The sequence below is a fragment of the Strix uralensis genome, chromosome 1 (genome assembly GCF_047716275.1).
Source record: "Strix uralensis isolate ZFMK-TIS-50842 chromosome 1, bStrUra1, whole genome shotgun sequence".
Taxonomy (NCBI): domain Eukaryota; kingdom Metazoa; phylum Chordata; class Aves; order Strigiformes; family Strigidae; genus Strix; species Strix uralensis.
This window is the reverse complement of record NC_133972.1, coordinates 148336468-148363896: the sequence shown is the minus strand read 5'-3', so window position 1 is coordinate 148363896 and position 27429 is coordinate 148336468. Positions and strand designations below refer to the sequence as shown.

Genomic DNA, 27429 nt, shown 5'->3' with positions numbered 1-27429 from the left:
ACAAAGAATGACAGGGTAACTAAAGAGTGGCATTTGGAGTGAATGTGGTCCTGGGACCTCTGGGAGTATGTTGGTACCAGGAGCTTGTCCCATGGTAGTTCTACAGCTTTTATCTGCTTTCAGCACAATTACAGTGGATTTGCAGGGACTTTGAAAATTTCACTTTAGGCTTAATTTGGGGAGCCCTCTGATTACAGAATTGATTTCTGCCTTTCTAAAATTTCTTGCTGATCATCCCATTAGTTGAAGTGGGTGGAGGATGTGAAATGGGAAGCTACAGAAAAGGAGGCTAACCCTGTTTATTTTTTGCTCCCTCTGATGCCTCGTTCTGCACCCTCTGTGCACACACGCTAGCCAGTTACAATCTTAAAAGTGACAATAATAATTCAGGCCACAGCCTAACAAAGCATATATAAACATTCATATCTTCTGGCATGTGAGTAGCCCCTGTGAACATCAGGAGTTTTATTACCCTTGCTGTTTTTCTGAATAAGAGATTTTCCATGTGTCTCAGCAGATATGAGCAATTAAAGAAACTAATAAGAGAAATGAAAACCAGTTTTGAAATGTTTTTTTTGTTTTCCAAGGGAGTAAAAGATACATGTATCCATTCGATTTTTATGCTTTAAAACTTATTAGGAATCAATATGAAATATTAGATATATTTATATTAAATATATTTATTTACACGCTTTAAACATAAACCTAAAGGGAGTGTTTTGATCAATATTTCCATATGAATTTCATTAGTCATGGAAACCAATTAGTTTTCCTAGCAATATCTGTAATACAGATGCTTTCCACTGGGAATTTTGATGAAACTTAGCTCATTTCTCATAGGTCCCTCGACACCCATGAGAACAGCAATATCTTTCAGAACTACTGCTGGCCCTGAGTGGCAAGATCATGATGAAAGGTGCCACCTCCCGCTTTGTCCTGTCTTTGCCTTGTGAGGAGAAATGAAGGAATAAAGATTCAAACTTCTGGATTTGGCAGTCTCTGAAAAAGTCCTGTTTTCCCATTGTGAAGGGCGTAAATAGAACACAATTTACTAAGACAAAAGGATATTATATGTAAATATATTTTCAGCCAGGGTTTCCTCACAAACCTGGTTTCTTGGAAATGATGACTGACTGACTTCTTTGCCTATTTTCTGTAGTGCTATTTGAGCTTCTTTTTTAGCAATTGTATGTTTTTATTTGAACTACAAGTAATTTCTTGCCAATTATGCTGATGAAGTGTGAAGCTCATTCACAATTCCTTTTTCAGATTCCAGTCCAGTGCACAATAATGTTCAAACTACCTACGGCTGGATTGTCAAGGTAGAAGTAGGTTATTTGCTGCTGACATGATTTGACCTACATTAGAAGGAGGAAAGAATAATCTCTCTCCTCTTTGTTGGTTCCATAATCTGTATCTACAAAAATGTGGAAGTCCAACTTCAAGGAAAGAATTTGGTATCCCAGGCCAAACAGTGTCATCATAACTCCAGTTAACTGATATTAAAGTGACTTCACTGCAGATGTAAGAAGAAATAATTTAGTCTAGTATTGGTAAAAACATGTTTTAATTTGAAATTTGTGTGTGCACATGTGTCCTTCAGAGGAGCTGATTCAAAAGAAATAGATGAAGACTAGTCAGCAGCCTGAAGGATAAGGAATTCCCTTGGGGTGGTAGCAGCCATGGTTTGAATACTGCAGACTGGAAAAAGACTCAAACACAAGCATCTCGCTATTCAAGCAAATGCTTTAACTATGTCTAAGGTGACCGGTGCCGGCACTTTTTACCCCAGTATGTTTTTCAGTGGATGTGCCCAGGGCTGTGGTGCATTCAGGGATGAACCCAGTGCTGCTGCTGCTGCTGTGCATTATGTGTGGTCTGTTTGCCACAGTACCTCTTGTATCGTCTCTCTGAATTACAGCAGTGCTTAGGCAGGATGTAGGACCTTGTGCTTCTGAGTAAGAGCAAATGTTTTTGTTTAGGGGTATGGGTAACTGTATAGTTCAAAAAGATATTTTAAAAAGTGTGGCCAGGGATAGAGAGCACTGGAAAGCCAGTCTTTTTAATCACCTCCCAGGCTTACGGCTGCCTAGGTCCCAAGCTTAGTTGAGAATTTTATCTTTTCTATCTACACTCTACAACTGAAATTTATTGCACTTGGCTTTGTGTAGTTGTGTTTTTGGACTGTACTACATTTCCATTATGAACTGTCTGAGAATAACCCTCTGATAAAAAGCTGTTCTCAGTACGAGCAAAGTTACTCTGGGTGGACACTGGTGTGACTGAGATCAAAATTTATCCTTCGGGAATTTAGGAGCAGACTTGTGTGGCAGAGAAAGTAAGAGTTAGTTTGTATTCTGGAAGATCAGAAGCTTTTGTAGAATTGATGCTTTAGCAATCAGTTTTTTGTGGCTGGTACTCAGCCAGTTACTTAGGAAGCCTTAGCACTAATAAAGGCATGTGAAACAGTTTTTACTGAAGTTTAGGTTACAGTCATCGTACTCTGAATAGTATTTAACTCCAAAGACAAGCCTGCTGCAAGCAGTCGGGCTGTTTGCAGTCTAAGGTACTCCTCAGTGTCAGTGTGAGGAATTTGGCCCATACTATCGCACTGAGTGTGATTCTGAGACAGGAATAATTCAAGAAGAAAATAATTAAAACTCCTAAAATTGCAGTACCACTTTCTCAGTCATATAGCCATACTTTGTATGTTTTTTGTGGACTTTCACCTGACAAATAAAGCTACATGATCTGCTAAGGGGTTAATCAGTTTGGTTTACTTAAAAATTCTTAACCACAATGAAAACATTTTAGCACCTAAGAGGAGAGATTGTGGGTGAAAAACTGAAGATACATGATTTATCACTCCCCTCACAAATAAAATTTATTCATTGCATCCACCAGCCATCACACAGATGGTCAGAAAATTGGCTTTGTGTAGGGATGTGGATTCAGGCATGAATATTAATATGAGACAGATGTAAACGCATATTAATATGCATTTGCTTTGCATGGACTGACATTACAATATTTTCATTAAAGAAACCGCATTTGAAATGGAAAGTATAGGTCACCTTTTAAAACATAAAATAGTAGGGTACAATGTATTTACACTTTCCTGGAACAACAGAAACAACCCAAAAAAATTTTTTTTAAAAAAAGAAGAGCGTGTGACACTTCTTGTAGCAAAATATGTTGGCTGCAACATAATAATTAATAAATCAGGAAGACATTTCTCACTTTGTAGTTAAAACACATTTCCTCCTTTTTGCCTGCCTTGTTACACTGGCAGTAATGCAGGCTGTAACGTTCAGGTGATAGATACAGGGCTCCAGATCGGCGAAGTTAAGCTAAGTTAGCTAGACTTACTAAACTCATCCTGTCTCAAAAGGCAACATTCAATATGTTGTTGTTTTCCCAATGGCAGCAATGCATAAAACACGTAAGATTTATGAAGATACAGTACTTCATGGGGTTTTTATGGAAGGCACAGCATTGATGTTCGCAGCAGCATTCACATCTGTGCATTGTTAGTATTTGCTCATCGTAACATCATGCATTTGCCCAAAGAGAAACATGGTGTCATTATATATGTCATATTATAAAAGGCAGTTTCACAGATATTTGCTAAGCATTTTTTGCAAAGGCTCTATAACAGAAATATAATTTCAACGGGGAAATTGGATTAATTTTGTTCTTAAATAAAACATTCAGGTGCTTTCTAGCTGGTAGCCATAACACTTGAGTGTCTGAGTAAACAGTTTTATAATTATAAATGTTTTGTAAGGAGAGGTTGTTGAAGTTAAGATGAAAGGTATCAGCAGGCTGTCTGGTGTCTTGTCAGATCCTATGCACCCTTTGAATGTAACTGTGGGCTTATAAATCTATGGAAGCACCTGGGCTGGCTTCTCCTTGCATTGCAAAGCAGGTAGGTAGCCCTCTGCATCCTGCACATGCAGGTGTGAACTCAGGGAGCTGACTCACTCCTCTGCAGCTGTGTAATTTAAAGATGGCACGAGTGCTGCTGTAAGCAAGACGGAGATTTTTGTCCATGTCCGATCCCTGTGGCTAGTGATGAGAACCTTGTGTATAAGGTGGAAATAATAATTACACTGCTGTAAATTGTTTTGAGTGATGAAACCCACAGTATGTTATTGGCCAAGTCATGCTGCTTGCTGCCAAGCACAGGCTGTGGCACAGAAGCGGTAGCCCCATGGGCTCCTTATGCTTTTCCCTGCTGTGAGGCTACTCGGTGCGGGGCAGAGGGGCCCCATGCTCTGCCCTGGACATGGCACATGCCCCTATGAGGGGAAGGGATTTGGAAAAGGTGTTGTAGAGGCAGCTGTGACATATTTGTGTTGCCTGTGGATTGCCCCACATAGGAGGCATTTTTGGTAGCTTTCTGAGCAACCAACCATCCCACTTGGTATGATATGGGTGTAGTATCTAGTACCTCAGTGTATTTTGGAAGCCTCTATGAAAACGGTAGCCTGGTAGCTAGCTCTTCATGCTGACACATGCCAATGGAGCCTTTTGTATTTCTTACACCAGATGTTGGGTAAATAAATGTGGATTCTGTGACCTTTGCTACAGCCCTCCCAGGTGCTGGAAAGACTCTAAGGCTCCTCTGCATGTGTGTGTGCGTGCGTATGTCAGTTTAATGATGGAAGGGGAGAAGGAAAGTTTATATTTGCTTTACTTTTTCTTTTTTCCTTTTCAGCTTCCTAAGTTTCAGAAAGTTGCACACAGAAGACTGCTCTGTAGCTCCTGAGAGCGTGCTGCCCTTGTTTTCCCTGTGGCTGACTTGCTCCAACTCAGCTGTCAGTCAAACAGAGCATCTCCAGAAAGGTAATGCAGAGGGGACCCGGCTCCCGGCTCATTATACGCTTCTGTCAATAGAACAGAAGAGATCTCATTCACATAACATATTTTGTATCACAGGTAACTTCCTCAAATTCCCAGTCATAAATCTTCATAATTCAATATTCTGTGGTCTGATTCATCTGGCAAGCCAGCAGAGGTTTCAGCAAGTCTGGCAGCTCCCTGCAATGCTTTTCTCTCATGACTTCCCCCTCTAGCCCCATATCCAATGTGCCTCTTCTCTCTCTCCCTTTTGGTTTCTTTTTTCCCCTCACAAAATCCCAGAGAATCAGTATTCTTATTCAGCAAGTTTCCTCAGAAATTATTTTCAATGGAAAAATATAGAATAAAAAAAAGTTGTGGTTTTGGTTTTTTTTTTTTTCCTAAGTTATTTGAGTTTGTTGAAAAATCCTAGCTTATTTCTGGCTCAAATCAGCTCAGCATTCAATTGGATCTCCCTGGGACAGCCAGGGAAGTTGCCCTCAGGGAGACCAATTCCTTGTGTCTCACACATGGCGAGACTCTGGCCAGATGAACTGTCACAAAGTAAGGATAGTCTTCCCTTATTGGCATTGTTTGCTTTCTGAAAGTGTTCAATATTCACATTTCCCATCCAGATTCAGGATAAAACAAAACATGGAAAGTGCTATCTTTCACTTAAGCGGAACACAGGCCAATGGTTGGGCAATGGGAGGTAGGAAATAGACACGGGTGTGACAGGGTAGAGACCTGTCCACAGAGAAGATCTCACTCTCTCATTAGGCGACAGGAAGTTTTGGTAAGAATTGAGTCTGTGCTTAGCTTTGTGAATCCCCAGTTACTTGTTTCCCTGCAGTACATTCTTCTGAGGCAAAATACTACATGTTAATAGGCTGGAAAGCTTCATGTTGATAACTTGCATCTTGAGATGTATACTTTGAACAGTGAAGGGCATTCTGATGGGTACCAATGTGGGTCTGTGAAAAAAAAAAATCTGAAGAGTGTGCTGGTCTGTGTCATGGTACCTGTGGTGCTCCTCCAGGAAAAAAGAAGCTAACTGAAGGCCAAAAATAAAGTCTTATTGTACATGAAATAATTTTTGGAATATTTTTTTCTATTTATTTTTCATCAGTAGACTGAATCACTGAAGAAGAGGAGGGAGCTGGGATCTGCCTCAGCATTTGATTACTTATTTTGATTTGTATACCACATGATGAGTTCTCATCAGATCATTTTCAGGACAGTGGTGCTAAGACCAGCTTACTGGAAGTTTCTTCGGTTGCATTGGATCAGACTGCAATATCCTCGTCAAGATATTTTCTTTCTGTCCCAACAGCAGTTTGGAGAGGTAGGGACTGCAGTGTTCACCTCCATCCAGAGTGGCTCTTCAGGCTCTTGTGGGCAGGGGCTTTGCCCTCAATTACATTGAGTAATTTTATCCTTCTCTGTTCAATCCTCTTCACATCTTGCAGCTTCTGTACCTTGTGCCAGTTGCTCGTTTCCTACTTATATGCTGTTCTTTGGAGTATTAATTAAGAAGTCAAACTCTGTTTTTCCCTTTGTAGAAAATACAGATTTTTATGAACAGTATCATTGTGAGCAATGCCTTGGGGAGCTTATGGGTTTCAATGACTCGCTAACATCCTAGTGAAAGCCAAAGAGCCTACTGGGGTTGTCACTGGTATGAGAGGAGAATTCTGTCTCAGTGTTGTCTTCCTGTTTCTAGTTTCTGTGGACCTCTGCATTGCTTCCTTCTGGATAGTCTGGGGAGTGTGCTGGAAAGATAGGACACTTCTTCAGAGCCTCAGCCTTTTCTTCTATTTTATTGCCTTTAAATCACTCTCAAATCAAGCCAGTTAAGCACAAATAAAATATTCACAATATCCAAAATGGATAGCATACAAATGTTTATAAAACATTGGTGTGCAATTGAAAAATGTGAAACAATATATGATAAATTTCCCTGTGTGGGGTTTAGATGGGAAGAGCCTCCCTGCAGATGAGCCACGGCATGGTGGCTGGGACCATGGGGCTTCCTGAGGGTCTGCCTTTGGCACGGAGGTGCTGCTGCAAGCCCTGTTAGCCAGCACTTCATCCCCTCACCTGACGGCATTGCTCTTTAGTCTGTTAGTGGTGTCAGGGTGATTAACCTTCTCCCCCAGACTTTTTTCTTTCTGAAAAGACAGACAGATAGACCATTTCTCCTAGTAAATGCAGCTGCTGTTTCCCTACCTGAGTAATGCCGAGGCATCATCCCCGTTGCTTAACTGATCACTGCTGCTCCAAGTCAGCGAGGGTAAAATTCACCTCCCTTGCTCCTCTGCACACCCTATTGATCAGTAATAGATAAGTTTTGATATAAAATATGACTTTCACTCAACCTTACATTTTAAGTCCATATGTACTTTGTCAGCCACACTCTTACAAATTTCTTAAATGGGGTGTAGCCATTTTGTGGTGAAATAGTCTTGGGATGATTTGACCTCAACATCTTTTTCTTCGATGGGTACTGAAATAACCATGTATTTCTGGTTCAAGTCAGTTAGGATCATTTTCTGTCTGCATTGGATTTGTGAGGACAGATGGCTTCCAACATCTAGAGCTCAATCCAAGTTAAAACTGGAGGGGAAAGTTGTTTGATTCTTTGCAGGAATTACTGTCTAAACAAAACCTGACTTCAACAGATTTCTATGCAAAACCCTTTGATTCCCATTTTCCATCTGTGAGAAATTTGGGATGTTATTGTTGGATTTATATCTTTCCTTTGATAAACATATTAAAACATGGTTCAAAATACCTTTTTATCTTCTAAAAGATATAATGTGAATGAAATCGCCTCTGACTCCTATGGGTTTGGAAGCTGTTTTTCTGCTTTTGTTACACGTGCACCAGGTTTCCATAATTCTTTGCTTGTGGCTCTGCTCACATTGCTAGTGTAGAGATTGTGTTTGGCTCAGGAAACAGCCATAAAATGGACTCTGGTACCTGGATATATTAATATTTCCCTCACCTTGACATTTTCCGTATTTCTTGCCTTTGATTGCTACCTCCATCAAGAGTGAAACCTGGAGTCTTGGCAGGCAGCTGTTGGGAGGGATGCTGAATACCACACTTCTGAGGTCAGGCTTGAGAGCGTTCTCACGATTCTTTTGCTTTCTCAGTGGGGGATTTAGCTCCCAGGGAGCAAGAACTCAGAGCCTTCAATCTTTAATCTTCTGTATTTGTGTCTTCTCTCATCGAGCAACCCATAGCTGCACAAAGAGACATCACAGTTGTCAAAAGCTTATGGTCCATATGATGATGGTCAGTCATAGCGTAAAAGTTACACCTTTTTTTTCCAGAGTAGTCTGGATATCATAAGAAGGTTACAGGCAAAGTAAGGAACACTTCTTCAACTCTGTTCCCTGTTCTTTCCCTGTGAAAATATCCTACGTTTTGACCTTCTCTTTACTGGTAAAGGTATCATCTTCATTACCAGCAATAGTATTATTATCGTCTACCAACACCTGTGTAGTTGATAAGTCCAGTAATCTCAGCTGTTGGTCTGTAGCTGGAAATGTTGCTGTGTTTGGCTGGGGCAGCTGTGGGCGTCCAACTTCTTGAAGCAAGCAGGACCTGCCTGCATCAGCAGCTGTCCCTCACCATGCTGCACCAGCGTGTCAGACCTGGGCAGTGTGCCTGGGTGCTGGGGGGATTTTGTTCTCTGAAAGACCCTACCCCTCACCATGCTGCACTTTTATGCACATTTTCCTATGATTGTCTCTGGCTGTGGAAGGCAAAATGTGAAGATCTTTTTCTTCTGTGTCTTTGTCCTGCTGGATATGATTTTGATAGCACAAGGGGTAATGGTTTTAAACTAAAAGAGGGTAGATTCAGACTAGGCATAAGGAAGATATTTTTTATGACAAGGGTGGTGAAATACTGGAACAGGTTGCCCAGAGAAGTTGTAGATGCCCCATCCCTGGGAAACATTCAAGGTCAGGTTGGACGGGTCTCTGAGCAACCTGACCTAGTTGAAAATGTCTCTGCTTATTGCAGCGGGGTTGGACTAGACAACCTTTAAGGATCCCTTACAACATAAGCTGTTCTACGATTCTATGGTTTTCAATTTTCTTTCAGTCTTCATTCCCAGGCTATGGCACTGGGACAGTAGAGGTGAAACTGTTACTATATTCTCTTGATTTGAACAACAGCATTCATTGCTTCAGCGAAATAAGAATATAACCCAAAACCAAATAATTTAACAGACAATATTTTACTTGCAAGATATTTTGACCCATATCAAATACTGAAAAGTCTACCCACTGGAAAGGCGAATTTCTCACACATCTCCTGTACTGAGAATCAAAAAGATTCCCCAGAGCAATTCCTTCTCCCCAGTGTAGGACCAGACAAGGTGACCTTGACGTGGTGAGGATGAAATGCTGCTGGTGCAGCCCCAAAATCAGCCAGAGGACTGTGCTGGGCTCAGTGAGGTTACAGAACACAAATGGATCCTCCAGGTTGTTTACTGTCTTGCTAAATTTGGGTTTGAAAGTTGGATTCAAACCCAAGCTCAGCAGTTTTCATCTTGCTAAGCTTTTGGTCAGTGTTGACACACTGTGTACTTTTACTTCAGTTAATGGGTTATTTCTGTTGTACAGGGAGGATTAATTGTACCGTACTCATTTTACAGTTAGTATGTCATGGATATTAATCAATCTGAGTCTGGAAAAAGATGAGTATTGATCTGTGATATTTGCTAGAAGTACACTGCCACATTTTTGCCTGAGAGCTCCCTTACAAAACAAAGCAGCAGCATTCCCACTGAAATAAGTTGGTTGTGCAAGCTTGTAATGAAAATTCAGTCACAAGAAGAGCTAATTAAAAGAATTGTTTACTATTTTCATATTAATTCACTTTTCAGTCATTCATATCACTGCATGTCTTCCTGTGATGAATGTGGGCCCACAACTTGAGGCAGTGGGACCGACTGGAAGAACTGTGTTGCTGAGCACAGTGCCTGAGTGCCCAGGGGAGAGGCAGCTAACACCAGCTGAGCGCCCACCTGTGCCTGTGTGTCTGAAGTGCACTTGGACTCTGAATGAGGTGTTGGGGAGTATGGTGCAAATCTGCATCCCCCACCCATCCTCCATCCCTGTAGCCTGAGGGTCCCCTCTGCCTGTCTGTCATCAGAGAGCAGCTCTGGCTCCTCTCTTGGGCACCTCTGTGGGGCGGCAGAGCCTGGGGGAGTTGCTGTGGGGCCCAGGGCCCTCTGCCCTCCTGCTGAAGCTCCCCATCACCTTCCTGTGGGACAAAGGGAGGCATACTGTGGAAAACAACATGCTGAAGATGTGACTGAGGCCACCAACTGTTATCACGAAGGCTACAGTAGAGCTATGAGCTGTTGGGAACAGCTTTTGGGCAACACCAATCTGGACTGAATTTAAAAAGAAATCTGTCTCAATGGTTTCTCTCTCTCCCTTTACACTCCTTTTTTTTTTTTTTTTTTTTTTTTTTTTAAATCTTCAACACTTTAGAGCCTGTTTTCTGGTCTTTGGTTTTAGACAGATGAACAGCAGGGCTTTATAAGCTGATTGTGTTCAGATGTACATCTGCAGCAATAATTGGGATACACAGGGAATGGTGTCACTATAACATTTCTCAGTAGATGTTGGAATGAAACCACAAATAGAAACCACATTCTGTTGTTAATTGTTTGATTTAAACCCAGAAACCCAGTAAAACTTAAAGACGTAAGAACAATAAAATCACATGGTGCTGTAAAAGGCATGCAAGTTTTGGGACCAAATTCTTGTCCCCAGATTAACATCAACTCATGCACAGGTCTTATGAAGCAGGTTAGGATATGTAAAGTCTTTCTTTCCAGCCTCCTGCGAGCAGTTCTGCGGAGGGAAACTGGGATGACCTGAATGCTTCAGGAATACAGGCACTTCCTACCCTCTCCCCTTTCTTTCCCCCTCCATACCCTTTTATGCCACTTCTCCCTCTAGGCACCTCCTGTGGTAGATCTTGTTTTGATTCACCCAGGCTTTTCCCTTAACCACTGTGTTGTCCCAAGGAAGCAGCATTACCAAGGTTTCCAGCTTGCTATGCCGCTTTGTTGTGGCCACCTTAGACCTCAGTGGAAATGCAGGTCTAGTAGGAAAGTTATTGTATTCATTACCAAAAAAAAGTTTTGTACAGCTCCTTCCCCAAATCCCAAACCTTCAAAACCTTTTAGTTTACAGGATTTGGAGTTTTTCAGTAAAACTTTCCAAATTTCAATCACAAACAAATATTCCCTGTGACTGTCTATTCAAATAAAAAATGACACCTTTTCATAGGAAAAAAAGTAAGTGAAAGATTTCAGTCACCCCTAGGTAATGGATTGTTCTAGTTTTGACCTTTTTTTTTTTTTGAGAAGAAAATAGATGATTCCTTTTGTTCAGCATAGCCTAAAGTTGCCTGAACATGGTCCTGTTTTTCCTATTCTGGCTATAACGGTAAAAGCAAAAGGTGCTGCTCCCAGACAGGAATAAAGAAGCATTACAGGAACTGGTATGATCAGCTGCTTTGCACTGAGACAGACTTTCTGTCAGTTGTGGGTCAGGGAAAGGAGATGAATTTTCACTGTTTTGCACAAATAGGAGTAAAATTTGTCTCAATTCTGAAACAGTCTTGACTAGGATTGATGAGTCTGCTACAATAAGGACAAAACCATATGAACTTGGCCCAACCCTCATCTGAAACTTTTTCTGGAGATTATGGTATGGTACACACAAATATATACAGAGCAGCATGTGATAGAAGGTATAGAATTTGGTTATGTGAATAAATATTTGCATTCCAAACCAGCAAAGTGGAAAAATTGGGTCAAAGCAACTCTAAAGCATCTGAAAACCAAATTAGAAACTACCATGCTGAAAACTTGTTGAAATCAGGTCTGGTGAAGTGAAATAAACCTTTTACTTCTCTGAGTTTTCAGGTAAACAGTGAATAAATAATACTCACACCTTTTCTTATGTAAGTTTTAGCCATTCATATTCTGCTCAGGCCTCTGTTGGCCATTCAGTCCTTTGTTTCCAAGCTTGTCCATTTTCATTTATCACCTCCTCTATTCCTCCCCAAAATCATATTCTGGTAGTTCACCTTCCTGGAAAAACTTCCTGTCTGCTTCTCTAGACCTCGCTTCTAGCATTAGTTGAAAGTATTTTTCCCCTTTGCTTATGGAGCATTGATTTTTCCATTGTCATTGTTATTTTGTCATTTAATTTGGTGACTGCATTCTTTACAGCATTTCTGTCCCAAAGCTTTGGATGCAAGGCAAAATAAAATACATTAAATCTGCCTCTCTGGGCTGAATTCCAACCTGATAGCAACCCTGAAGTGTGTGCAGCTACTCACAGCCCTCTGCACTGTGGCCAGTCGTGGCTAGTCCCCAAATGCTCCTGCTCCTGGGAACTTCTGCCTCGCCACGGCTTGGTATCAGCAGAGACGCTGTTGGGGTTTAGTCACTTGTGGAGAAGCTGCAAAGCAGGCAGTGTTGACTGAACTGATGAATACCAACGTAAAGTGTAATTAACACAGACAGGCATTTATTGCCAACAATAGTAGGAAACAGTTTTATTCCCTTATTTGCTGCCAGCTCTGGCAGGTTAAAGAGCCAAGTGTCATATCAGAACATTGTTGGTACATGGGGAGTTTGGTGCATGCTTATAGATTCAGTTTAAAAAAAAAAAGCAAGCAAAAAGGAAGGATAGATTGGTGTCACTTTTGCTGGTGTGGGATTCTGTCAGTAATATATTCCTGTGAATTGTTACAGGCTGTTTTCCATACGCTTTTACATTACTAAAGTTCCTTTTGTGTGCAAGTGAGCGTTTTATTATGAGAAATTAGTGAGGGGTAACCATCGCACCATGGGAAAATGTACCGTAAACAGAATGCTCATATTATTAATTTGGCTTCATTTTTCAAGGAAGAATATGTATATAAAAATAAACAGTAAGTCAGGAAGAAAAGTATTATAGAAATGACATTCTTCTTCCACTTAAATCTTACTTCACAGGAAGAAAAATATTATTTTAAGAATACTATCAGCCTCCAGAAAAGATTATTATGCAAAAATGTGGCAACACTGCACAGTGTCTTTTTGAGATGTGAAAAAGTACCCATATAAATCTGCACAGAATAACATTTATCACCTTTTTCTGAACTACAGTTTTGGAAGACTACCCTTACATTTCCAGGTTTGTCGCTGACATTCAGTGGACCCAAGAAACCTTTCCCTAAATTCGTTGTGTGTGTTTTTTAAATCTACAATTCTGGGTTTGTAGAATGGAAATTTGTAAAAGACTTCCAACCAGCTCTACTTTAAACTTGATTACTTAGTTGTTGTAAATATGTAAGAATAATTTAAATACAATAATCAAATAGAAAGGAAGAACAAAAAATTCAGGCTTTGTGCAGCTACTGGTATATATCTATATAGAGTTAGCAGCAAGATTAGGGCTTGTGAAATGATCATCACTTTTTCTTTCTGAAGAAGAAGTGGACTTTATTTTCTTCTCCAGGAGATGGAAGGGATGAGCAAGCTGACACACCAAACGTGAGCCCTGTTTCAAAATTTTTTGAAAGAAGTGCACTGAATTGGCACAGAAAGCATTTCAAAAGAATGAACTTCTTTCCTTGATGCTAAATTCAGGGTGTTGGATGCCAGGCAGGCTTAGTTTAACTCTGGAAAAGATGGAAGCCCAGGTATTTCTGGGTAGTTCCTTGAGCTTTGCGTAGGGTGGGTGCCAGAATCAGCGTACGCCTGTGAGAGCCTGGGCTTATGCTTTCCAGTAACTGAGCTACTGGCATAAAGCATCTACACAGTGGTTCATCCAGCCAGGTTCTTCCAAGCTACCACTTTTCAGAACCTGCATGACAATATTGAAAATTAAACCCAGTTAATAGAAAAAAATGTTAAATCAATGGCCATAAAATTTAATGGGTTTATAGCAGTCTTAACACAGTAGGACTGAATTATCATGTTAATTTAATTTCCATTTCTAAATGAACCAGAAGGCACAATAAAGGTCAATTAACCACTACCTTCCTTGTCTTCTTTTTTCTTTTACTGCCACTTTTAAATCATAGTCACCCTCAAAGCATTCAAACCCTTTCTAGAAGCTCATGAGTTTCTCTTAGAGACTCTGTATAAACGGAATACAAACTAACATCATGGGCTCAAGCACACTGACTGCTTTACCATGTTCTGTCTATATCTGTCATTACATCAGAGGTAAATAAATGTTGCAGAGTTTTATTTGCTGGTGTTCATTGCTATTTCATTATTTCTGGAGGAGCTTTGGGCTTTGGCAGATTGTTGGTAGCTCCAACCTACGTCTTTACAAAGAAATGCTGTGCGTGCATCCTTCCCCTCCTGCCTCCTCTGCTCACAAAACACTCCCCATCACTCTTTGTGAAGCAGCTCCAAACCCTTCCCTAAAATTAGTGTGTGCCATAACGCCTAAAAAAAATTCACAGCAGTTAGCCTAAAAGACTGCTTAGCACATTGTCCAGGCTTATCTCTTTGCCATTACTCCTCTGTACAGTGGGTGGTCATCTCCTGCCTTACACTTGGAGTGCAAGGTCTCCAGCTGCACCATGATGAGCTCATCTTGGTCCTTGTCCACAGAAACAGAGACTGGGCACTTTAACAGGACAATAATAATTAATGCTCTAGGTTGCTTCAGAGGCACCTGTGGTTTCCATTGAGTTGAGCATGTCAGCTATGTGCTTTCTGGTATTTGGTATCATGTCACTCTTGCCAAATTTATCTGTATGTTGTTTGTGTGTGCTGGGGAGGGTCTGTGGTGCCCAGTTACAGATGCTGTTAAACTGCAGGACAGATGAAGCACAGAAGGTAAGGTCTCAGTAATGCTGAAGTGAATAGGAATTCTGCTGTTGATTTTAATAGGGCCAAGGTTATACTGGAGATGTTTAACTTCGCGTTGTCACACAGAGTCTCAGTGATCCAGCTGGGGATGTAGTCAGATGTCTTGGTCTGTACCTTAGCTACAAAGTAAATCTTCCCTCCCTTCTGAGGAGTCAAGTCTGCACATCTCTTAAGGCTTCCTCTGGACTGTATTCCTTATATGTTCTTGATTATTTTCTTTCCTCAAAAGCCTATTTGTAGACAAAATTATTTCCCTTGTTTCTCTTTCCATGATGAAATAGAATCAAATGAGTCATGATTAGAGCAACATATGTACTGGAGTAGTGTTTTTATTTTTTATTTATTTTTAAAGTTTGTTTGTTAAGGGATTGGTGAGCTTTCCTGCCTCATATTTAAACATTCTTGAAATAACGATCTAAACAGATGATCAAAAAAGATAAATCTTAAGTTTTACATATTCTGCTGTCTGGAATCACACAAAGCTTGGAATGGTGCTATATCAAATAATGCTATTTGTATGATCATATGTGCAGTATGAGCACAAAACTGTACATGGCCAGAGGCAACTTTGATTTTTATATCCAAGCAGTAGTATTACTGAGGTCCACAAAACAATGTAGATAACACACACACTCAAAACCCCATTGTGTACTGGTGCAGAGAGGCTGTTGTGGGACCTCAGCAAGAAATGGAGAGGAGCTTCCTGCCCAGCTGACTGGGGATGCTCGGCCCTGTCCCCTCCAGTGTGTGGGCACAGAGCAGCTGCGTCTCCGGTGTATTTAACAAATCTGCCCCAGGTCTTGCTAAGCAATGTGGGTTCTGCTGGGCTTTTAAGGGACGTGGCAGGTGAGTAAGGTCATGTGTTACTTGGGCATTGCTTGAAAATTCAGCACTGTTTCCTGAAAGTTCAAACTTTTTCCTACTTTGGGAAATGAAATAAATCATGCCCAGTGGGTTTCTTAAAGCAAAATGCAGACTGCTGTTATAGCAATGTAAAAGAAGAGTAAAAATAAAGATAGAGAACTAAAGTTTAAAGGGATTTTTGTAATTGTCGATTTCAAATGCAGAAGCCCCTTAGGCAAGTGTCAGGCGAAGCTGGTAGGAGGGAAACCAAGAATAGTCTATAGAAATAACTCCAAAATGCCATAGAAAAATAGAAGGAATGAATCAATTATATGGAGCTTTTTAAGCCATCCATTAAAGAAAAATAATTCTCTGCTAAATGCCATAGGATGGATGAGGCAGAAGATCTGCAGAAGTAAGTTTATTCCTATTAAACCCTAGCTTGTCTTCTGTAAAGACAGCAATGCTGTCTGTTGGCCTGTGTGAATTCCTCAAGATGTATTTATAAATAGTTATTCTGCTGAAACAATTCAAACCTGTATTGATGGTTTTCTAGGGAGGCTCATAGTGGTAATTTTTTTGCCTTTTTAGCTTTCAGTGTGTCAGATCCAAATACACTGATCTTTGTTTGTGTGAAGGCTCGTGCTGGGCATGCCTTCATGGCTATCTCAACATCACTTAGGTTTCAATTTTTAAAGGCTTGCTGGACATCTGGAAATGATAGCTTATGATCTGACATGAGCAGTCATACTCCTCACCTATCAGCAAGCAGCCAGATAGCCAAAGGGAATAGCTCAGGGGCTGAACTCTTTGCACAAAGTGTGCTTAGCTCAATGGACAACTCTGAATAAAAATCCTACAAATTTCAAACCTGTCCTGGAATTTCCTGAGCAGAAGAAAGACATTGGAGAAGTTATTTGATGTTCATAGCTCTAAGTTTTCATTCAAAAGAAGTTGCAGTGTAATTGGAGAAGCTAAATATGTCCAATATGTTGGGAAAACAGGAAAAATTCCTTGTTAATAAAATGTGTGCTGAGGAAATCTTGGGTGGAGCTGGTGGGCGTCATGTACCACCCTTGACTCCTATGTGTAACTCTTAATTCCAAACAAAGATCAGGGAAGTTATTATCTAGAATTTAGGGACATTAGATAGCACTAACTATGTATGCCAGGATTTTCGAAGTGATTTTGGATGTGCCAGATTTGAAATATTTCATGTTTTATCCACCTTAAAAGCTGCTTATTCTCATGAAATGCACAGAACATACACTGATCACCTTCTCCCTTTCCCCAGCAAAGGTCATACCATGAAATCACTGCTCCCCTTCTGCAATCCAAGTGCTTGAGAGCAAGCAGCCACATAAAAGCTGCGAGGAAACACACTGTGAAATCAGAAGTCAGAGCAAAGTCCTCTTTGCAAGACCTTCAAGCAGACCAAAAGAGCTGCTGTTGCTTCAGGTCCCTGCCAAGGGCAGTACCATGGAGCTGGGCTGATGGTTATGGTTATGGTGACTCTCATAATGCCTTTTCTTTGGGGATTTTTAAAATTACTTTGCTCCTGTTTGGAGTTTTCACAGCACTGTTTCAGTTGACAAGGAATCACCTTGTTTGCTTAATTCTTAGTGTCATGTTAGTTAAAAGGAAGAAGGAAACAAGATTCTTAATTCACCCACAGTTCTTAAATCTCTCTTTAAAGTTGATTTCACTGTTTTGTTTTTAATAAATGATACAAAAATGCATGTGGTTAACTGCCTTTAATTACCTTTGATTTAGTAAAAGTAGCCCCTTTGATAAGATCTGAATAGCTAAAGCTACAAAAGCGTGTTTGCAACTTCTTTTTCTAAATGTTTTTGTTGTATTTAACACAAGAAATTCTTGTCCTAGTTTTTTTAATGACCACCTGTTAGATTTTTGTGTGAGACAGAGTATTATTTTACAAAGTGTATTGACGCTTCTTTTTCTGTACTTAAAAATAAACAGTCTTCAGGTTTCTTTTCACCTTTTTTACGGATACTTGTTAGTTCATTTTTATGACCAGAATGACTTCCTATGACCAATTTAATTTGTATCACAGAACATACAGTGTGAAAACAGTATCTGTTTTTCCTGTTCTTCAGACAGAAATGGCTATTGGATTAAGCTGGCAGTGGCTTGAACTGCTTTTTGGGGGATTGTTACAGTGTTTCAGCCAATTAAAGGAGAAACTTAGATATTGAATGTTGTGAGAAAATAATTTTCTTTGACCAGCTTGGCCACTGGGAGGAAACTGCCAGTAACATTATTTCTCTGAGAGGAGTGTAACCTATGTGTGCATATGTATTTGTTTTCCGCTGCGTCTGCCAGGAAAGCTGGAGAAAGATGTTACTCATTACCTACTTGGAAACATCTGTCCATTTTCAGAGCATAGCTTTTACAAGGCATGATATTAAACATTACATTTACACATCCTGAAAAGATTTACAAGGGGAAAAAAAACTGTTACAAACAGTGAAGGGAATGTGGTTAGACTTAGCAGACAGAAATGAATGAACGTGTGTTCGTGGAGGAACACTCTGAAAAGCTGCTGCTGAAGAGCAGGGGGCTCCCCGCCTGGCTTGGGGACAAGCCTGTCTGGGGTCTCCTGTCTCTCTTCCTGACGCCCTCCCCCTCTTTTTTCTAACCAGCTCGCGTCCTGCCTACATGTCACAGCTGTCCTGGTTGGCAAAAGTACAAAAGAAGCCCAAGACCACTATTGTGTGCACACAAACCTACCTACCTCTGCCTCAGTAGTGTGCTTAGAGCCTGATGGGCTCCTGTTTGCAGCACTGGGACCTAGGCTGGTTGCTGGAAACTTCAAGAAGAGGATTATGATAAGACCTGAAGTTCAGCTACCAAATTTATCAATTACCCTTGACTGTTATTGTTCTTTTAATAGTAAAGTACTCTTTTATTTTCTGCTCTTTTAGTCATGAAAATTGAACTAAAATACTGACTCAATGTCCATTTTACAAACCAGCGTCAGAAGGCATTGAGGAGTAAGAAGCCTTACTATTGACTGAAAAACAGATGGTATAATATCATAATATACTTTTGTGTGAGGAGGCGAGCCAGTTCAATGCATCTCTCCCTTGCCTCACATCCCCTGTACAGACATATAGAGGAGGGACACAGATGACATCTCTGGGCCTAATGGCCCTTCTTCTATTTTTATTTCTCAGTTGGGGGTTGACTGCTTACATTTTTATAGTCACTTGTCCTTTTCAACTCATAGAAGGGTTTCTTTTTATTTTTCCTTTTTTTTTTTTTTTTTTTTTTTTTTTTGAGGCTAGCTGTCTTTCTCTAGAAAGTTTTCTTCTTTTAAAAAATCTCTAACAGAATTGCAAGCATTGTCTCTCCATTGATAGTGCGGCTTTTAGTGTTACACAACTCCATTTGTCTAAAGGAAATGTTTATTAAATGCAGATACACATTACTCAAGTATAAGTTTCACACTATAATTTTGACCATAGCATCCTGCAATCCACTAGGGCATGATTTGGTAGAAAAATTATGACTGCTTTATGAACTCTGTAAGTCCACATGTGTTACTCAATGCATAGCTCCATTCTCAAGAGATTCCCCACAGGTTTACACAATGCCAGAATCAGATGTCTTTTTTTAGATTTAAATTAGGCTCTAAAACAGTGAGATCCTTTAAAATTATCCACACTAAAAATATTTATAAGTCTGCAAGTCTGTATCTAAGCAGCTTTTAGTACAGTAAGTTGCAGGAAAGTTTCCAGAATTTAAATTTTTGTTTAATGCATCAAAATATTATGTAGGAGCATGAAATAAATGGCAGTGATGCTTATAATTTGTAAGTTAACAATATATTATCACTGTAATAATGTTCTAGTGTGCTTATTTGATTACAAATGCAATCATTCTTAAAATCAGTATTAGACAAATTTTAAGCGGAATTAGTCTTAAATCTCTGATATGTTATAGTGAAATGTAAGTCTATTTAATTTAGCTAAGGTTTAAATTAACAAAATTATGCAAAGCAGTCAACCTGCTTGAATGTTTGCTTTTTACTTTAGATATTAATATTTAGATTTTTATTCAGACAAACATTCATTTTGTAAGTTTGAAATTACAATGGTAGCATGCTTTTGAAAATAACATATGTATGAGAAGATGGATACCTGTGTATTTGTATCAGAGTGATAGAAAAAAATGCTAATTGACTTTACAGTTTACATATCACTCAATGTGGAGAATATGGTACAGGTCTTTGTTGCAATCTAATCGAATCATCTATCAATTTTTGGCTCCTGTAACAGCAATCATGCTAGTAAGCAAATGCTTATTACTACAGAGTTCCACCGGGCCCAAAAATAAAATCAGGCTTTGTTTGAGCTTGTAAATTTCCACTCAGCTGAGACTCTAACCTAACTCATAAAATAACTCAACAACCTGAAATTTGTGCTTATACTGGGTCCAAAACATCTGAGTGGCACAAACTCAACATCTCCATCTGTGCTTACGCACACTTTTTTGGGTGCACAGTTTTTAAGATGAATCACGCGCTCAGGAGATCAGCTCATGTGGGTCAGAGACAGGCTGCCCACTAGTTCCTCGTCTGTCTGTGTAGTATATTGCAGGCTTCAGATTTTGGATATACATCTTATCTTTTTTTAAGTTTAGCATTTGTCTAGGAGAATCCATAGTTCACCATTTAAAGACTATGCTCTTCTCTGGACATTTAATGAGGACATATTAGATGCTTTTTTACCATTTTAGATGGATTCCAGTATATGATAACATTCTAGATCAGTGGTTCTCAACCTGTGGTCCGCGGATCCCTGGGGGGCTGTGATGTTGTGACAGGGGTCCACAAAGGCTTAAAGCAGGGGTGGGGAATGTCCAGCCCAGAAACATTTGGTCTGGCCTGCAGCAAGCACTGAGCCTCCTTTTCCCACAGCCCCCTACCCTCAATGCTCCTCTCATACTTAAGCCCCCCACTGCCCCTCCATGCCTGCCCTGACACGCTAGTGTATTCGGTGCTAGTATGGCTGGTGGGACCCACTTTAACTAGGCGTTTTTTCTCTTAAATATATATTCTTAACCCAATGGCTGTCTTTAGGGCCACAATGGGACTGAAGTCTGTTCCTCCAAGTGGTGACCCTGGACCTGTAAACAAAAATATATGGTGACTGAACACAGACAAACAAGGGGGGAGGTGAGAAGAACTGTAAAAACTTTTCATCAAATTTTAATGTAAAAATTGACATCAAATTCAGAATTAGCATGTTAAAATACCACAAAATGTGCCATTTGACCAAGAAGTGTTGATGTTATTACTTTAAATTCATATGGAATCATTGCAATAAAGATATTATAATAGGAGTGTATGCATTAACAGATTAACTTATTTCCCCTTCTCTCCAAATTTGAAGACCCTTCATGAGAAAATTGAAATAAATATTTGATGCAGTCAAGTGCTTTAAATCTTGAACTAAGCCTTGGTGGTCCATGGCCACAAAAGGTATTTAAAGAAGGGGGTCCATGGTGAAGGAAAGGTTGAGAACCCCTGTTCTAGATGACTAGATTGCTTCTTTGTCCAGTTTCCATGCTGACTGTTTATTAGAGAGTCTTGCTATCCACCACGGTATCTGGGTATTATTTAGATACTGGAATTTAATATGAGACCAAAAATATAACAGGTAGCCTGATTCCTGTCTTCTTCACCTGTCAACAAACTGAATACACACAATAAGAAATGTACAATTGGGAAAGTCATATTTAGGAAATCTCATTCTGCAGCCCAAAGCTGGACCAATAAGGACCTTGTGAGATCTCAGCAGAAACATGTTCTAAAGATAAGGCTGTTATATACGACCTCTGTGATTTCATATCGCATGTCTGTGAGTCAGTAATAGAAATATCTCAGTATATTCCAGCTACCATACTGACACAAGGAAACACCTGGCTATTACATTAGGTGATCTAGAAATAGCTAAGCTGGACAGATGAGGTAAAAGTGGGTGAGGGACAGTAGTTTCTAAGATGCTTATTCATGTGGTGTTCAGTAATAGTATCCAAAGAGATTTTCACCCTAAAGGATCTGAGGATGCCTTACAGATGACATACTGTCTTGAAAATCCCAGTGTCCTGTTTCTGGAGCACGTTGTTTCTGGGATGAGGCTTGGGAGCCGTTCCTTTCATTACACTGCATTTGCATTGACATCTTTTAATAGAACAGAGATTGTGCTGATGGGCTTCTCTGATCTCCAAAAGCCTTTGAGACACACATAAGTGCTGATGGCCCCTTTTATACAGAACCTGATCTCTCCTGAGCAGCACGTCTGAGAAATGGAGTTCACTCTGGTCTGCTGAATCCAGTTACTGAGGAATTTCAACCACTGACCACAGTGAATTATGCTGTAAAAAAGACCTTATGAAACCAGAGATTTTATTTGCAAGGTGCAGTATTGACCATTAGCACCAAGCCTAGGAGATTTTGAAATGCTGCTTTCCTCTTAAGGCCAAGAGGAGTTTCACAGTGCAGCTCAGTCCTCAACTTTGCCAATCAATCAGTTGTGTGTCTGCTGAGAAATTGTCCTGTAATAAATTGTAATAAAAAGGACATATATATTTTTACTGTACATGCACTGGTCCTGTCCTGTGGAGTTACATTGGTCCTATGGTTGCACAGCACTGAACAAATAAAATAATTTTGCTCTGACAAGGTGCTGTATAAACTGAAGTTGTTAAATGGAAACAGCTGTGTTAATTTTAACTTTGAAGAAAACACAAAGAAAAAAAATAAATCAGTGGGTGCCCTATAGAAAGGAACAAAATGGATAGGGAGAAAAATAATGTTTTCCAGCAATCATAACAGAGTGTTGCAAAAAAATGGATATGAAAAAGCCCCCGAAGCAGTTAAGGCAGAACAGAAAAGCACAGTTAAAATATATGTTTCTCCTCTGAAACAAAGGGATATTTTAAAAATTGTATCTGCTCTTCCTTTTCTTCTAATCTAACATGATCATGATTGAAAAGATATTCTTGGATAAATTAACACTGTGTGGTGTTAAACACACCTTGTTCCTCATGGAGGGAGTGCACTCTTTTTTTTCTACTGCAAGTTGCATCATAAGACAGCTAATGTTAGGCACTGCATCTGGGTAATGACTTGATAAATTACTCAACTCAGTGGTTGCTGACCTCGAGTTTATAATGTGATTTCATAACAAGCCTAATGGAGATAGACATGGGACTTTTCTAAATATAGCAGTAACTTAGAGAACAGTGAAAAAGATAATTACAAAAGTTATCCAGCACAGTTCTCAAGTTTCTCTAAGACACCCAGCTGTGACAAGCTTCTGCTGCTACTATTGACAACTGTTTTAATGTGCTGGAATATTTTAAAGTACTGTCCTATGAAGGTACACTGATAATAATTAGGATAACAGTATGGGACAAAACATGTAATATCTACTTTGTACTTACGGTATCTCAAACTAGATGGTTTAATAAAGATGTGACCTCTTGCTTATGAGCTGGTACGTACGCTGATGGTACACATATGACTTGTTTGCCACCTGTTTGGTTCTTATGTTTTGAGGACCTGATTTTTTCCCCCCACCTTTGTTACTGAAGGAAAAAAGAGAGAAAAGTATAGGAATGCATGAGGTAGTATATGAAAGATATTTGAAAAAGACTAGAAACCTCCATGGATAGTGGGATGGAGTGGACCCTCAGCAAGTTTGCTGATGACACCAAGCTGTGTGGTGTGGTTGACACACTGGAGGGAAGGGATGCCATCCAGAGGGACCTGGGACAGGCTGGAGAGGTGGGCCCAGGCCAACCTCATGAAGCTTAACAAGGCCAAGTGTAAGGTCCTGCACCTGGGCCAGGGCAATCCCAAGCACAAATACAGGCTGGGTAATGAGTGGACTGAGAACAGTCCTGGGGAGAAGGACTTGGGCGTGTTGGTGGATGATGAGATCAACATGAGCCAACAGTGTGGACTTGCAGCCCAAAAAGCCAACCAGATTCTGGACTGCATCAAAAGAAGTGTGGCCAGTAGGTTGAGGGAGGTAATTCTGCCCCTCTGCCCTCGTGAGACCCCACCTGGAATACTGTGTCCAGCTCTGGAGCCCCCAACACAAGAAGGATATAGAACTGTTAGAACGAGTCCAGAGGAGGGCTACCAAGATGATCAGAGGGCTGCAACACCTCTCCTATGAGGACAGGCTGATAGAGTTGGGCTTGTTCAGCCTGCAAAAGAGAAGGCTCTGGGGAGACCTCATAGTGGCCTTCCAGTACCTGAAGGGCGCCTACAAGAAGGCTGGGGAGGGACTTTTTACATGGGACTATAATGATAGGATGAGGAGTAATGAGTGGAAGCTGAGGGAGGAGGGGAGGTTTAGATTAAATATAAGGAAGAAGTATTTACTGTGAGGGTGGTGAGGCACTGGAACAGGTTGCCCAAGGAGGTTGTAGATGCTCCACCCCTGGAAGTGTTCAAGGCCAGGTTGGATGGAGCCTTGAGCAACCTGGTCTAGTGGGAGATGTCCCTGCCATAGCAGGGGGGTTGGAACTAGATGATCTTTGAGGTCCCTTTCAATCCAAACCGTTCTATGATTCTATGATTCTATGATTCTATGATTCTATGATTCTATGATTCTATGATTCTATGATTCTATGATTCTATGATTTATGGTTGGTTTGTTTGTTTGTTCATTAATACGGACATTGCCTGACAATGCTGTAGAGGCTACCTATAACTTGGCCACTCTTGCAGTGAAGCCACCCACTTATTTCTGGGATGTTTTATGCAGCCAGACAAGCTGGTGTGGATCCCATAAAACAGTATGTAAAGTTTACTGAGCACTGGTAGGGGAAGGGGACATGTGCAGTCAGAGCTACAAACATGAGTGTCCATGGACTTGGCTATATGTATATGGTTATAACTAACTCCAGCCCTGGAGATCCTGCACTGAGTTACTACAAAGTCAGATTTAGTGAATCACGTATCTGGGTCCTAGTCTGAAACTGGCTTGTCTCCATCGAGGAGGGATGCAGTGCAAGTTAGACATGCTCCAGGGGACAGCTTGCTGCGGGATCTTCAGGTTCAGCCCTGCAAGCTATTGAGAGCAATTGCTGAAGTGGCTGAAGGAAGGGAGGGAGAAGGGAAAAGCAGCAATAGGACTAAAGAGTGGTGGGGGTTGAGGACTCTGGTGAGTCCCCAGGTAAATCCAGTGGAAACAATCTATATCACCTGTGAGATATTTCAGCAAGAGAAGGCAATAAATTACAAAGGGGTCAACAGCCCTCACATCCAATATTTAAATTTGGCAAACTGTGTTAGGTGGAGTGGTGGCAGGCTCCTTGGGGTCACACATACAGCTAGTTTATTTCTAAAGGCAGCTAAATACATAAAGTGTCTTCTTTATTTTTAGGGATTTTTAAATGTTTGTATTGCATGTTGTGGAACAGTCATCCAATGAATATTTTCTGCCAAAAATGAGGTAGATTTCTTAAAAAGGTATGAGTCTTCAACGAACTTGTGGTAAGACTGCAGAAATGCTGAATTTTAATCCTGACCCCAAACCTGTAAGTTTTAAACTTTGTATGATTCCTTTCTAATTAAAATAATTTCTAAATGCCTCTCCTTGTCTTTTTGGCCTATTGTCTCTTAACCTATCTAGGAAAAGGTAGGTATCTACATCACTAACTCAGGCCAAAGGTTGACATGTTTGTGAACGTGGAATCTGAGTTTTTCTCCCATCATTGAAATTGACATGTCTGTAGGAAGACTAAGGAAATTTGCTTTGCCACTGTAGAGTAAAATCTAGCCTGTTTCTTGACCTTTGGTGAAGAGGAATTTCAATTCTACAACTTTTGCTGGCTTTATAAAACTTGAAACTTCAAAAAAAAATCTAAAAGTTATCTCTATTGCCAAAACAAAAACACTGCCAGCTCCTACTGGATGCCCATCAGCTACTGCACTCCACTAACGACAGTCAATCAGCGATGAAACTGGAAAAAGCTACAAGAAATTTGAAAATTTGAAAAAGTTTCATTAGTATATCTATAAGTCTAGTCTTGCACTACCTTGTGTCTGACACTGCACAGAATGGATTTAAAATTCTATTAAATTAGAATATATGTCCATACAGATTTAAAAAATGTTTATATTTATATTCTTAGGGTATTCATTATGATATTCTCAGAGTACATATATGATCGACACCAGTACTAGTTACATTTTTATTTGTTCCTCTGGTAAATCAATTATCAATCTTTAAGTATCCCCAGGTCTCTCTTAAATAAATAAAGATATCTGATCTTACATTGAAAGCATATTTTAATTAAGAGTTCTGTTTTTCCTAATTTCTGATGGACATCTCAGTGACATTTTTATGTGGCAGTTGTTTGCAGCTTTGGCACACTGGACCTGTTCAGACGAACTTGTAACACTTGAGAAACATAATTTTATTGTTACCACTAATGAACTTCCTGACTATCAAACTTTTAATTTGAGATCTGATTTATATGGGGCAAATGTAATATTTTAAAAACCCCAACACTCAATAATCCTTTGCACTTCTTTCCTTCTTTCCAAGAGCTCAGAGTTCATTATTGAAGTTAATGAATTACAGCTCACAGCACTATTATGGGAAATATTGTTCATTGATCTTACACCTGGGGAAACAGGTGTGGAGAGAATTTGAGATAGATCTGTAGAAGGATCATGGCTTAGTCCAGATCTGATTTTCAACATTGTCTTTCTTTCAGTCTCAAATGGATTTTTGCTCCCACTAAGGGGAGTATAGGAAGAAGGTTTATTTTCTTAGCACTTTCCACCACATCATAAGGAAAGGGACCCCAGCCACCTTACAGCATGAATCTATTGCCATCTAATCTATTCTTTGTGCTGTTGCTCTCCATCAGTGAAACGTGGACTGATTTGGTGCTGTCTGCACCGGCAGCTCCTTTAAAGCTCTGCAGGCTTTGAAGTGCAACTATGCTAAATATGACTGAATTTAGCAGATTTGATTCTTTGTGGAGGGTCTGTGATTGCAGTGCAGGAGAAGATTTTCTAATGATGTGGGCCCTCAGTAGAGTGCATCATCAAACCGGAGCACGTTCAGGGGTCTCCAATCGCTTTGGCATTCCCCTCAGTCAGGCTTCAAGTTCGAGTTAAAAGCAGCATCTGCATCACTTTTGAAAACTCTTTAGTGGACTTTAAACTCGATCGGGTCTTGTCTGATTGCGGTCACCTCTCTGCAGTTCCCCAATCATTCACAAAGCCAATTAGCAGTGGCCTTCAGTCCTTCTTCCCGGCTGTGGGCCGAGGGAGGGAGCTGAAGTCCATTTTGAGCTCTGAGACACCACCTGAGTCCTGCAGCCAGTTTACCGATGTGCTCCAAGGGCAAACACGCCACAATGCCCTTCCATTCACTTCACAGTTCCTTTTTTCCTCGAAAACAACTGATCTGTGGGCAGGAAAACCATTTACTCAGAAATAAAGAGTAAAATGTTTTTCCTCTCTGATAATGTTCCCCGTTCTTTCAGTAGGTATTATGTTCTGTAATGTGCTGTGTGTGCACCCATTTTGTCATCGCTTTGGGTCATCCTTGCTCACAATTGGTTATTTACTCAGGGGCTTTTGAAATTATTGAGTTGACACATCTGTCAGACAGCAAAAGCAGAAATGCTAAAAGGTCACTTGGAGAGAAACCAGCTGCTTCAGACAAACCTTTCTGCCTTCAAATAGCACAATCATTATAGTCTAACAGATGGGGCCTCTGCTTTCATTTCTGTTTTTCTCCTTCACTTCAGGTATTTAGATA

At 40.2% G+C, this 27429-nt stretch overlaps 1 long non-coding RNA gene across 2 annotated transcripts in view; it reads left to right on the top strand.

Moving 5' to 3' along the window:
• LOC141954536 (uncharacterized) overlaps positions 1 to 17473 on the top strand; it is a 34410-nt gene extending 16937 nt beyond the window's left edge. Inside the window, exons 2-3 of one of the 2 annotated variants that reach the window (XR_012632199.1) lie at positions 4721 to 4848; positions 16899 to 17473. This is a non-coding gene — a long non-coding RNA (uncharacterized LOC141954536). Of the gene's footprint in view, positions 1 to 4720; positions 4849 to 4941; positions 5117 to 16898 lie in introns of those variants that run through there. The other variant, XR_012632200.1, reaches the window with a different exon arrangement.
• Positions 17474 to 27429: the final 9956 nt, after the last annotated feature.